Source organism: Vigna unguiculata, chromosome 4 (genome assembly GCF_037176805.1).
Source record: "Vigna unguiculata cultivar grain cowpea cultivar isolate G323 ecotype 2 chromosome 4, ASM3717680v1, whole genome shotgun sequence".
NCBI classification, from domain to species: domain Eukaryota; kingdom Viridiplantae; phylum Streptophyta; class Magnoliopsida; order Fabales; family Fabaceae; genus Vigna; species Vigna unguiculata.
Window position 1 is genome coordinate 21,787,580 of NC_140795.1, and position 9,886 is coordinate 21,797,465.

Consider the following 9,886-nt stretch of genomic DNA (forward strand, 5'->3'; position numbering starts at 1 on the left):
AAATTGTTTAAGTAGTTAGTAAACTGAGTCAGGTTAAAAATGATCCACATTTAAAAGATAGAAAAATAATTTTTTTTTCAACCTTACCTAATTTGAACTCGTGGTAAATCGAAGGTCATACATAAATAAGGCCATTTCACACTAAAGGCCAAGACAGACTAACCTAGGTCGAAGGTCGAGAGGGCTCTTTTCGAACAAGAAATTGAAATAGGCTCTTTCAGAACGAGGGTCAAGATGGGTTGACTTGGACCAAACACCAGTGCATAAAGGGTATTTGACAACGGTTACTTTTGCTATTTTGCCTCGGTTTCATAACCAAGGCATATAAGGTCGACGCAAAAAAGGGTCAGCTTTTGGCCTCGGGTGTTACCCAAGGCAGAAACTCACTTTTCTGCCTCGATTCTAATGAGAACCGAGGCTATATACTCCCCCTTTCTACCCCGGTTCTAATGAGAACCGAGGCCGTATGTCCCGTTAACTTTTTAAATAAAACTTTTGTTTTTGGTTATTCCCACATTTTTTAACCTGCATATTTTTTCAAAAAACCAGACCAGTTAGACCAGAAACAAAACTATACATTTTATGAAACATGACATCATCCACAATCCAAATACATTTGAAAATGTCTTGTAACAACAAGTCAATATCTTAATCAATACTATTGTACATCTGAATTATAAATTTGGCAAATGCTATCCTACCAAACTTTATGGACTTCGCGATAATTTGTGTAATACTCTTGAATGTCTGCAAAATAAGATACTAACTTAAGCAAATAATTAATCACATATACATACAATAAAACTAATACTAAATAGACTAAAAATTTATAGACTCATATTACAAAAATAAGAACATGGGAGCGTGAAAAGCGAAGCGAATGACAATGGGAGGATGCAACGATACTCACGTTCCCGAAAGTTACACAGTCCCACCACAATGTAACAATACCTAATAAAGAACACAACCATAAAAACACAAGAAAAAAAATCAAAAATGAGAAAAAAAAATAAAAACCAAGACAATCCCAACAAAACCCTAACAAAACAAAACACAAAACAACAACCCAAATCACAAAAACAATTATACAAAACGCGAAATAAAAAAAAAGGGAATCGCGTAATTTTTCGAATGTCAACTAACCACCACACGCAGGGAGAACATGGCAGACCGCGACGGTGGCTTGCCGGAATGGGAGAAATGGTGATGCAAAAGACTAAAAGACAATGGAGAAGCTTTGTTTGGGGAGGAATGGTGGCGCAACGGAGGCTGGCGTGGTGCTTGGTGGAAAGGTTGGCGCGGTAGCTGCGTGGTCGCTACATAGGATGAACCAGCGGCTATTGTGGAACACAAAATGATTGCAACAGTGTGGAAGGAGGCTCGACGGTGGCTGACAGCGTGAATGGAGGCTGGATAACGACGGTTGTGGACGGTTGATGGCGCGTTCAGAGGAGAGAAAACATGACTGTTGCGTTGTAGAAGACGAAGGATATTGCATTCACGTTTTGAATCCCTAACTTGGTATATGGTCTCGGTTCAATTTTAACGGAGGTAAAATAATGATTTTTGGCGTCGGTTCAATTATAACCGAGGCCAAATGTCACTCTCCCAATTAATTTTTTTGCTTCAAGTAAGGGAAACTGAAGCCTAAAAGGCTTTATCGTAGCATGTCTACTACAACCGAGGCAGAAAAGTAGATTATGCTTTGGTTATTGAGGGAACCGAGGAAGAAAAGTTTGTAGAAATTGCAAAAATGTCACCGCGCCATTATATTTTTCGGTTTCTTGATAACTGAAGCCTATAACGCGAGTTAAAAAGTCAAAATTGCACTAGTGAAAAGTCAGGACAAACCAAAAATTGAGACATGTCGAACCGGGGTAAATTTCGAAAAGGGTCAACTCAAGGCGAAAGTCAAGACGACCTTGCTTGGACATAAGGTCGAGATTGGTGTCAAAGTTCGAGACTTGGCCACACCAAATTTGGCCTAGTCAGGCGACTAAAATTCAACCAAATTTGACCAAGTAGGCCAAGACCGATATTAGTTTGATTGGGCCTTGACTTAAATTTAGCCAAGTCAAAATTAAGCCTAATTAAGTCGAATAGGCAAAGGCCAAATTTAGTTGTGATAGTCTCGACCGAATTATGTTGGCGTCTATGTCGTCCTAAATTTTGCTAAATTCAGTTTAGTTGGCCCCACCGAGTCCACCTTGACCGAAATTTAGCGAAATTTCGCAAACTTAGTCCCATTGAAATTTAGTCAAATTAGCCGCAACCCAATTCAACCCTACCCTTAGTCGAAGGTTAAAATGACTAGACCTAGGTCGAAGGTTGAGATAGACCAAATCGTGTAAATGGTCGAAATAGGTCGAGTCGGGTAAATGGTCGAGACAAGTACTTGGGCCAAAGGTCAAGACAAGTTAGTCCTGGCCAAAGGTCGACATTGTTGTGCTTGCCCAAATTGAAGGTCGAGACTAGTTAACCTAACTTAAGCTGAAGGTTGACTTGGACTGACCCAAGATTAAGTTCGAGATGGGTCGGTCTAGACCAATGTTGAGATGGGTCCTCTGGGGTCAACCCCGACCAATTTGGCACAAGGTCGAGACGTGCCTATTTAGATTGAAAGTCGATACATACCTTGTGAGCTGGCCCATCACTAGTGCAGAATTCCAATTTTACCTCACCTTATATGCCTCGGTTGGCCAGAAACCGAAGCATGTAATGGCGCGGTGGCATTTTTGCAATTAGAGTCAAGTTTTAGGCCTCGATTCTCCAAATACCCGAAGCCAAAGAGCGGTATAGGCCCCGGTTCGCCCAAAACTGGTGCCAAAGAGGGGTATAGGCCTCGGTCCAATAGGCCCGAAGCCAAAAAGTGGCTGGAAGTCAGGGGTATAGGCCTCGGTCCAAGGAGACCCGGTGCCAAAAGGGGGTCAATGGCTTCAGTTCCTCTAACAACCGAAGCCATAGGGTTTATTTAGGGTTCAAAATTCACGAACCCTTCTTCCTCTGTAATTCCACTCTCTCTCTCTCTCCGCGAAGCCCTTCCTTCACTTTCCCTTTCTTCCTCCTTCACCGTCCGCATCCCGTGGCAAGCTTCCGCCGAAACCTGCAACGGCGACGATAGCATCGACTCTGGTCGTTCACCATTACCGTGCGCCACTGTGACCATTGTGCAAGTTTCGCATCCTTTCTCTCGTTCACGGCATACCAAAGAGGGTTAACTGCACCTGAGCCCTAAACAGCCATTGGTCGCTAGTGCCTTCGAGGTTCAACCCCATTTCTCCTCTCTCTGTTTTATCCATTCTTGGACCCATTGCTTGAATGTTGTTTGGATTTTAATTAATATTATCATGGGTTCCTTTAACGGAGTTACCAATAGGGTTTTGAGGCTGGCCCCGCCGTCGACGGTGGGCGGAGCGGGGCTTGCGGAGGTGGTTTTGCTTGCGGAGCAGTGCCTGCACGCGCCGGCGACAATGAGACAGGGCGCGCAGGCGGCGTTTTACAGGATGTTGCCAGAGAGGGGGAGTATGCATATCAAGCTGTGGTGAAAATTGGTGGCCTGCGAAAATTTGAATTAAAAAAAAATATTTATCACCTATGGCCTCGGTCCTAACTGACCCGAGGCAGAAGGCTGTGTATATGGCACCGGTTTTAAAACAACCGAGGCATAAAACTGGGTTTGTGGCTTCGGGTGATAACCGAGGCCAAAAGGTGTACCTTTAGGTCTCGTCCCAATATGCCTCGGTTCCAGACTCGAGGTAAAATGTGAAAAATAACCGGGGCTGTACTGGTGCATTAAGCTTTTTCAATAGTCTATTTTTTTTATCTGGTGAGCTTTTTTAATCCAACTCACGTGGATCAAGACTTTGAGACGGGCCAAATAGTATTTCATAAGAATAATTTTTTAAATAATAATTATTATTATTATTATTCATATTTTTAAATTATTATAAATAATGTATTATGTGAATTTAAAATAACAATTGTTAATTTATTGTTATTATCAAATAAAAAAAGAAACATTCCATAAAACAAATTTTAAAAAAATAATTTATTTATATTCAGTTTATAAAAATTATAATAATAATAATAATAATAATAATAATAATAATAATAATAATAAAGCATTTTGTAAAATAGATTGAAGGTTACATTAGTCATTAACCATTAGCCTAACATTATTCATCTTCCTCCTCTTTAGTACTTTCTACCAGGAAACAATTTCAATATGTACATTCAATAGCAACATTCAAGTAAATTGTTTCTTTCATTGGTTAAAACAATAGGGTTTTTGGTGAAAGAAAAACCTACGATATGAACAGAGCAGAGTAAATTGCTTCCTATGGTCCCAATTGAGATCATTGGTGAGGAAAAAAAGCTGTTTTCATAAACAAAATTTAATTTAAACTAATTCGATGTATAAGAAAATAAAATAAAGGCTACCATTCAAAAACATTCTTTTAAAACTGCAGCATTTATAAACTTTCAAAAGCCGAAACAAACATTAATCGTTTTTTTTTATCAGGAACAATTTCAGTTAAAAAGTAGATTTACATACTTTTTATGTTCTTAATTTGTGTATCATTTTTACCTTTTTAGTCCATTAAATTATTTTTCAACAGTCCTTCTAAATCAAATGTTTCAATTCACGTTTTTTTACCTATGCATGGTTATTCGTGTATTTATTAATTTCTTTTAATGATGTGTGATAATACGCTGAAAAGTCAAGAAAAATGAATAATCATAAAATTCTTATTAAATAAAATTTTAGCTAACAATTGGTCAAGACAAAAGATCTAAAATTTTTTATTAAATTTAAACTATTAGAAATATACAGAAGACAAAAAAATCATTTCATTTTGTGTTTCACTAAAAAAAATACAAAACAATTATATTCATTGATACAATAAAATAACCCATGTGCAGCCTCGATAAAAAGGACCGTCAGAGAAAGATTTCCACCAAAACCTAAAAAACAAGAAATTTATATCATGTTAATAATAACATATTATTATTATATAAATTTACAAAAGATCTCATAAATAAAATACCAATACTCCATCACCGAAAGAAGATTTATGCTCAAAAGTCCTGCGAACTTGATTCAGTGAGAAACCTTGCGGCTCTTAAGTCTTTTAGTCCTGCAATTCAATAATTGTGGCTTAGTCTACAAATATAATGTGTCAAAATATAACATCCAAATAGAACATCAAAAATTGTATATCAAAGTTCTTACAAAATATGACAAAATATAAAAATGTAAATTTTGAAATACAATGTAAAGTATCTGAAACTACAAGAACAATCCACTTAAATTTAAGAAAAGAACACACCTTGAGAAAATATATTTTGATATCTCTGCAGGACTATAAACAGACCAGCTTTCTTCAGGTGAAGTTGCAGTTGATATCTGAATGTTGCTAAAGCCTAAGTCAAATAAAATATTTATTTCTCTATCAAACCAAGACCTAGCTAGTTGTTTAGAAAAAACAAAAAATTGATGAATTTAAACTAAGAAATTAAACATCTTACGGGATGTTGTAAGCGAATACTATTGTGCAAGAAAAGAAACAAGACATTAAATGATAAAAGCATTGAAGAGTATATAATGCAAACAAAATTATAGCAAAACCTAATACTAAACCTATGTACCAACAGTTGTTTGCCATAATACATATTACCTCTTTTTCGTCCTAGTATCATCATAAAACAAAACCAACCTTTTATTTTGCTTTCAGGATCTTGTGTAAATAATTATTACTTGGAAAACTTTGAACCACGAAATTTTGTACCACATCAAAATATTTTGACCTAAAAACTGAAAGTGTAGAAATTTAGGATAACATGAATGATGCATAATACATAATCAATTAATCATGACATACCTTTTTTATTTGTGCTCTTTAACCTGAGCATGTTAGCGTGTGCTTCATCATCCTCGGTTCTTATTTTTTCCTTCATTGGAAAGGGAGACACAGTTGAAGAAACAACTTTTGCCTTCTCATTCCGCAACTTCCGTTCAAGACACTTTACTTGTACACATCATGCATACAAAATTATTATGAACACACCGTAACAGCAACAGTAATTCATATAAAACATCCATGACACCTTGTTTTCTATTACCTTTTCCTTATTGCATCAATCTTAAGTTTTGCTTCTTTCACTCTTTTTGCATATCTTGAGTTTCCATCTTTAATATATCTCCTCAGTTTCCTGGACATATTAAACAAGTTTCCAACCACTTTAAATGTCATCCATACGGAAACATTAATTCAAATATCTAAAAAAAATTAGTTACTGGAAAAAAAACCCAAACAATACTGTGAAATTCAATTAGCAAGGAGTTATGTCCTTTACTAAGCAATTCTTTTAAAATGACTTCAGCTTCTCCTCCTTCCTTGAGATCAAGAACCTAATTAAAATTACACACAAGAATAACAGTAAAGAAACACGATAAGAATAACAGTGAAAAAACACGTGATAACCCTGGAACAATAATACCCTTTTTTCTAGCGTATATTATCATCCATGGTGAAATTGACCAACTGCAAAATCATCTAAAATTTTATTTTTAAGTAATTAGTTCCAATTTTGTAACCTTCCACTGTAGCATTAAAGAATTTGCCGATTACGGTTATCCAATCAGTCAACCATTAAATGCAACAATTAATTGCAATTAATCAAAAAAAATAAAAAAACATCAGGAAAAATTGTTAACATGAAATCATACCTTCCCAAAAACTCTACAAAATTGTAAAATTTGCAACGCATCCCCAACATCTTTGGATGGTAACTCGATGACAAATATTTGTTTTAATTCCATGCCAGGGGCAAAAGAAGTTCCTCCTCAATTGTTGGGAACCTTTGTACTTCTCCTTGGCACATGGCACCAACATTATCACCACCATTGTTACAAACTTCAAGCTCCTGCAAGAAATTACAAAAACGAACACGAATCACCAACCAGGTCATCTCATAAAAAGTTCATCATTAACTTATCATGAGTTTGCACAGTAAAACAAGAGATCGCTTTCAACCAAATGTTTCAACCACAGGAGATTTTGAAAGAGGAACAGACAGAAAAATAGCATACCTCTTCGAAAGTAGCTTCAGATGGATTTAATGCTTTTGAAGCCTTCTTAACTGCCAGCATTTCTGCAACTGACATATAACCACATTCCTTGGCATTTTTATAGAGAGGACCAGTTGGCTGTTCACCTCGTCTCTTCCTACAAACATAACTCCTTTATCAAAATGAACTCAGATACAAAAACAAATATAAAAAACGAAAAGAAACCCACTGGCAGATGCTACAGTTGCAACAGCCTCGGCACTTGGGACATGTCCAATCAGCCACCTGTCCGACCACTTCAGCATTCTCCCCATACCTAAATCACCATAGCAAAATCCTCATCAAACAAAACATTTACAGATATCTCACCTGACAATTTGGAACATTTCCCATTTAAAAAAATCAATATTAGTCATAGTTTTAGAATATTAGTCATATTTTTGTGATTTCTTTGTATACTCGTTGCAAAAAAGTGGATCTTTGGATGGTGTTGCAAATTAAAAAAGGCTTTGCCATAAACATGCCCAAAAACAAGGCCTTGAGCTCCTCTATGTCCTTCCACTGTTCCCACATCTTCATATATATATCTTTGATATGCTGCATATCACACTTTTATGAAAGAAGGATAGAATAATTTTGAAAGTTACAAACATCTAAAATAAAAAGAAAACCTAAACTTTATAATCCAGACTGACCTGGTCAAGAGGCACTTGTTGCAGAACTTAATTGGACAACGTTTCCCTTTCTTGAAGTTCTTGCATGTTGCAGCAAAATTTTCCTTTTTTTGCCGGCACTATAGTGGAAAACCAACGAAACAAAAGTGTTATCATCCAAATACACCACAAAATCAAGAAACACCAACAAAGAGTAATCGGGTAATCACCACACTCCAACATGCATAATGAAAAATTGAACATCACAAAAGTAAAAATAAAAAATGAATAAAGTACTTGATGACAAGATTTTCCGGTTCGCTTTGGAGAACTGGCCACAGCATCCTCGAAGTTCAATCTACCGTCCATTTGGAGTAGGAGACTTGAGTGAATATACTTATCAACCTCTTCCTTCTTCTCAGGACCATAGACAAACCATTTTTCTTCAGATGAAGAAGCAGTTTCATCTTGCATATTTTCACACCAGCTGCATGTTATTAGAAATTGTATACCAAGTTTATTAGAGAATTACACACATAACTATAGTATGAATATAATATGAATGGTTGCGACATATAACTTTAAATCAAGTTGATTACGCTTGAACAATAATACCATTCTTTTCCTAGAGTATATAATTTAATGTATCAGAAGGGAATATCACTCATGCTGAAAACATTCAATTAAATGACCAAACTGCAAAATCATCTAAAATTTGATAACATTCAATTAAATGACCAACTGCAATATCACTCATGCATGATGTTAATAGAAATAATTAGTTCCAATTTGGTATTATCACTCTATATCATTAAAGCAATTTGTTATGGTTATTCAATCATTAAACTATTAAATGCAACAATGAATTACAATTAATAAAAGTAAAAAAAAAAATACATCACGAAAATTTGTTAACATGGTGAAACCATACCTTTCCAAACACTCTACAAAACTCCAAAAGCTGCAACACATTCCCGTGTTTGGATGAAACCAGATTCCTTGAGATTACGATATAAGAAACCAGTACTGTATTCATCACAGGAAAATCATCATTCAAGAAAACATATTCATATATACAAGTACTGTACTTTATACTCTCTGATTCTTTCATTTTGTATCAGGATATCTCAGCTGACATTTGGAACATTTCACATTTACAAAAACAATATTAGTCATAGTTTTTAGAAAATTTTAAGTTTTTTCTTGCATTGCAAGTGTGTAAGAAATTCCATTGCTTTCCAACTATAGGTGAAACATACAAAAATCACCTAAGTGGGTGTTCTTTTTTCTGTACCAGGACAGACGTATCCAGCATGATAAACAATTTTAAATAAGATAAAGTATCTCATGAGGGATACCAATGACCTAGTACAAGACCAAACAAGAAAACAAAAATATACATAATGTGACAAAGTAAAGCATGCACACTAATTGAAGACACTATTAAGAGTCTTTATAAAATGTAAAGATGAAAAAGGAGTTGAAAAAGAAAAATACCTCTGCAGAAAAAAGTTCTTTGAACCAAGGAGGCGTGATAGAATTTCATTCCAGTGAAAATAAGCTGAGATGAAGTCAACCATTCCTTCACAGTACTTTCACAGCAGGAAGGAAAGGTAAAACAAAATAAGTGATAGACGGTATTGGAAAGTTCTAAGAGGTAAAAGAAGGAAGGAAAAAAAGATAGAAAAAAAAAAGAAAGAAAAGAAGAGTACCATCAACAACATACTTTTTTCTTATGTAGAAGCAAGACACCCACACATATTCATAACACCTCCAAGAATAAACGCCGCAAATGACTGTCTTCTTTTCTCTTATGAGTTAGGGTTTTTAAAGATCGCAACCCCGACCCTCCCTCTTTATGTTGGACCACCTGTGCTGTACTGTACGCGTGACTGACCTGCACTACAGCAACGGTATTTTGTTTTAGTTTTGAATACCGATGTTAGTTTACAAACTTTTAATTTATTCATTAATTATTTTATTTTTATTCTTTTTAAATTATTCTTTTACTTTTCTTTTTTTTATCTAAAACTATTTGAAACATACAATAAATTAAAATTCTGTTTAGTAATTTTTTGAAAATTTATTAAATTAAATGAAAAGTAGATATCTTTTTATTTTAAAAAAAACATTCATTTTGATTAATTTAATATGTTTATAT

General features: G+C 35.2%; 1 pseudogene across 1 annotated transcript; it reads right to left on the reverse strand.

Moving 5' to 3' along the window:
* Window positions 1–4,775: 4,775 nt before the first annotated feature.
* On the reverse strand, window positions 4,776–9,640 carry LOC114180274 (uncharacterized; annotated as a pseudogene). The gene is made up of 14 exons (XR_014994278.1): window positions 9,452–9,640; window positions 9,223–9,317; window positions 8,657–8,751; window positions 8,023–8,212; window positions 7,768–7,865; window positions 7,302–7,388; window positions 7,094–7,229; window positions 6,731–6,927; window positions 6,322–6,412; window positions 6,124–6,213; window positions 5,883–6,024; window positions 5,331–5,424; window positions 5,049–5,138; window positions 4,776–4,965 (listed from the first exon to the last, which is right to left on the reverse strand). The product of XR_014994278.1 is annotated as an uncharacterized LOC114180274 (transcript).
* Between the last annotated feature and the right edge of the window lie 246 nt (window positions 9,641–9,886).